The 4,274-nt window shown below is 40.0% G+C and overlaps 1 long non-coding RNA gene across 1 annotated transcript; it reads left to right on the forward strand.

Annotated features, from left to right (window-relative positions):
* Positions 1–239: 239 nt before the first annotated feature.
* Positions 240–2,019, forward strand: LOC120580591 (uncharacterized). Its single transcript, XR_005646354.1, has 2 exons — positions 240–1,577; positions 1,814–2,019. It is a non-coding gene; the product is annotated as an uncharacterized lncRNA (long non-coding RNA).
* Positions 2,020–4,274: the final 2,255 nt, after the last annotated feature.

Raw genomic sequence — 4,274 nt, forward strand, 5'->3', positions numbered from 1 at the left:
AGAATTCCAGTTTAAGATTCCTCCTTGCAATTGTGGTTAGTGACAGAACATAACATCATATACTCTATATTTCGAATAAATATTGTACATTAATGAGATAAAAGTCAAAAGAATATTTACATTGATTAGGCATAACTAGGCATAATTAGTTTTCCCATTATGCAATTGTAATTCCTGTATATATTACATGTTGATGATCAATAAAAGATATCGAAATATTTTCCTATATGGTATCATCAGCTAGGTTTTCGATCAGCCTTCTCTCCTAGCCACCACTCAACTTCTTCCGCACCACTCAAACTATCCCTTACCTGCTGCAGCCATGGCAGCCACAACATCTGAAGCAGCAACCCAACAACCCAAATTCCAACCTGCTTTTGCAATCACCAACGTGAAATCCATCATTCCAATCACGTTGGATAATGATCTTTGTTGGTTGCTCTTGTTTCAAGCTTATGCTCTTGTTTCACACCCACTCTCACCGGGATCATTTCTCTCATGGTATGCGTTGTTTCAAGTTCAAGCTTGTGTTCATAACGTGTTTGATCATATCATCCCTCCCACCGATGAAAAAGAAAAACAAACAGCATAAGCAACAAAGAAAAATGATCCCGCTCTCTGGAAATGTCTCGACGCGGTCGATTTGCAGTGGATGTATGCCACTGTAACCTAGGATATTCTCAGCTCCATTCTGGTAATCAATGATACTGCTGAAAGTTGTTGGAAAAGAATTGCTACTATGTTTCAAGATAACAAGCATTCGAGAGTAGTCCACCTCGAACATCAATACACCAACACAGACTTGGATGATTTCCAGTCAACAAAAGCATACTGCAATCGCCTGAAACTCCTCGCAGATCAACTCTCAAATGTTGATTCTCCGGTCAACAACACTCGTCTCGTGTTGAAAATGATTTATGGACTGACAGATTCGTATGCAAGTTTCGTTACATACATTCAACAACACGATCCCTTGCCGACGTTTGAAACGGCAAAACCCCGACTGGAATTAGAAGAATCCACCATGATTCAACGCGTTGCACGCGAATCCGGCAACCAATCATCTCCGACGGCCTTACTTATGAAATCAGAAGATGCAAACTCATCTCCCTCTGCCTCTCCTGTCAATCCCGTGTGATACCCTCTCAACAACAATAACAACAGCAATCGCGGCAACAACAACAACCGGGGTAGAAACAGTAACCGCGGTAACAAGGGGAAGAACTCTGGTAGAGGTGGTCGCAGTAACAACGGCGGTGGTGGCTCGGGTGGATCTTAGAACTACGGCGGTGGAGGACGTGGTCAGTATCCTCAATGGCAGCAAAAATTTCCTTGGCAACAATACCCTTGGGCTCCTCCTTCATGCCCTTACCCATCTTATTGGGCTAAACCCAACGCTGGCCCAAAACAACAACAATCTGGTATTCTTGGACCAAAACCCCAACCTACTGCTTTTACTGCCACTGGACCAAGCCTGACAGATATTGAAGCGGCTCTTCATACTCTACATCTTGCTCAGTCTGACCCTTCCTGGTATATGGACACTGGAGCAACATCTCACATGACATCTACAAATGGTAATCTCTCATCTTATTTTAATTTGAGCAAAAATAATAGTATTGTCGTAGGAAATGGCCATTCTATTCCGATTCATGGTTTTGGAAATGCTAACTTACATCCCCCTCATCCTCTACTAGCTTTATCAAATGTCCTTCATGCACCAAAATTGATTAAAAATTTAATTTCCGTTCGTAAATTCACTACCGATAACCATGTTTCTGTTGAATTTGATCCGTTTGGTTTTTCTGTGAAGGATTTTCAGACGGGGATGGTTCTAATGAGATGTGAGAGTCAAGGCCAGCTATATCCTATCACCAATGTAACCAAAAATAAGACTGGTTTTCCTTCCGAGTTTGCAGCTTTATCCACCTCTGTTTGGCACGACCGTTTGGGTCACCCAGGAGCATCTATTTTAGATTCTCTTATTCCTAATTCAAAAATAAATTCAACTTTTTGTCATTCTTGTCCTCTTGGTAAACATGTTAAAAATGTCATTTATTGACTCATATAACTCTACTTTTATGCCATTTGATATATTACATAGTGATGTATGGACATCTCCCGTATTGAGCACTTCCAGTCATAAATATTATGTGCTCTATTTGGATGACTATTCGAATTTCTTGTGGACTTTCCCAATTTCACAAAAATCGCAAGTTTTTCCAACTTTTGAATATTTAAAAGCATATATTAAAACTCAATTTCATCGAGAAGTTAACAATATTCAGTGTGATAATGGTAGAGAATATGTCAATGGTCCCTTTCAAAAACTTTGTGAAGCAAATGGAATTTCATTTCGTTTCTCGTGTCCTCATACTTCTTCTCAAAATGGCAAAGCTGAATGAAAAATCCGTTCTATTAATAATATAATTTGGACTTTACTCATTCATGCTTCTTTACCGCCAAATTTTTGGCACCATGCTCTACAAATGACAACTTATCTACTGAATATTTTACCAAATAAAAAGTTGAAATATCAATCACCTCTCAAAATTCTTTTCAAAAAAACCCATCCTACACTCATTTACGAGTTTTCGGTTGTTTATGTTACCCCCTTTTTCCATCAACCACTATAAATAAACTCCAATCTCGTTCCACCCCATGTGTCTTCTTAGGGTATCCTTCAAATCATCGTGGGTACAAATGCTATGACTTATCCTTAAATAAAATCATTGTTTGTCGCCATGTCATATTTGATGAATCAGAATTTCCTTTTTCAAAGCTGCACACTCTCAATTCAACCAATTATCAATTTCTTGATGATGGAGTGTCACCTTACATAAACCATTTTATCACACAAACTAGCCCAGGTCCAAGGACACCAAACATCACTCAACAAAACTCACAACCACCTACTCAACTAGGACCGGCCCCAAATCTACCTACCTCAGACCAACCTACCTCTCAACCGGCCCAAACTTTGCCTTCTACATCTACTCCATCAAATATTCAATCTCCTGCTATTTACCAATCTGCCGTTAATTCTGACAACAAACCAGTTACGAGGAGCCAACATGACATTTTTAAACCAAACCAAAAATACATCAATCTCCACACCGAAGTCACAAAATCTCCTCTCCCTCGTAACCTTGTGTTAGCACTAAAAGACCCGAATTGGAAAATGGCTATGGATGATGAATACAATGCTCTAATTCAAAATAAGACGTGGGATTTAGTACCCCGTCCACCTGATGCAAATGTTATTCGTTTTATGTGGATCTTTAGGCATAAAGAAAAATCTGATGGTTCTTTTGAGAGGCATAAAGTCTGACTTGTAGGTAACGATGCAGGTCAACAGGTTGGCATAGATTGTGGAGAGACCTTTAGTCCGGTTTTCAAACCAGCCACCATCCGAAAAGTACTCAGTATTTCCTTATCTAAAGCATGGCAAATTCATCAGTTAGACGTCAAGAATGATTTTCCTACATGGTGAACTCAAAGAAACAGTGTATATGCATCAACCATTGGGCTTTAAGGATCCAAATCTTCCTCACCATGTCTGCCGCCTGCGAAAATCTTTGTATGGGCTCAAGCAAGCTCCAAGAGCGTGGTACAAAAGATTTGAAAATTATGTATATTCTATCGGATTCTCTCAAAGCAAGTCAGGCAACTCTCTTTTCATCTACGGGAAAGATGCACACATGGCCCATCTTCTTCTTTATGTGGACGACATCATTCTCACTGCATCTTCTGATGATCTTCGCAAGTCTATCATATCACGACTCAGCTCTGAATTTGCTATAAAAGACTTGGGACCACTGAGTTATTTTTTGGGTATTGCAGTTACTCGACATGATGGTGGCTTGTTCTTATCTCAGAAAAAGTATGTAGATGAAATTCTTGAGCGAGCAGGCATGTCATCATGCAAATCACGTCCCACTTCGGTTGACACTAAACTGAAGCTTAGCGCCAAGACTAGCACTCCCTATGAAGACCCATAATTATATCGTAGCCTTGTCGGTGCTCTCCAATACCTCACTTTCACGAGACCCGACATCACATATGCGGTACAACAGATATGTCTTTTTATGCATGACCCCATGGACGATCACATGCACTCTCTTCGACGCATTATGCGTTACATTTAAGGAACTAGTCACTATGGTTTACATCTCTATTCATCATCCACTACATCATTGATCTCTTACACAGATGCTTATTGGGGAGGATGTCCCGACACTAGACGATCTACCTCCGGTTATTGTGTTTTTCTT

This window comes from Medicago truncatula, chromosome 1, assembly GCF_003473485.1.
Source record: "Medicago truncatula cultivar Jemalong A17 chromosome 1, MtrunA17r5.0-ANR, whole genome shotgun sequence".
NCBI classification, from domain to species: domain Eukaryota; kingdom Viridiplantae; phylum Streptophyta; class Magnoliopsida; order Fabales; family Fabaceae; genus Medicago; species Medicago truncatula.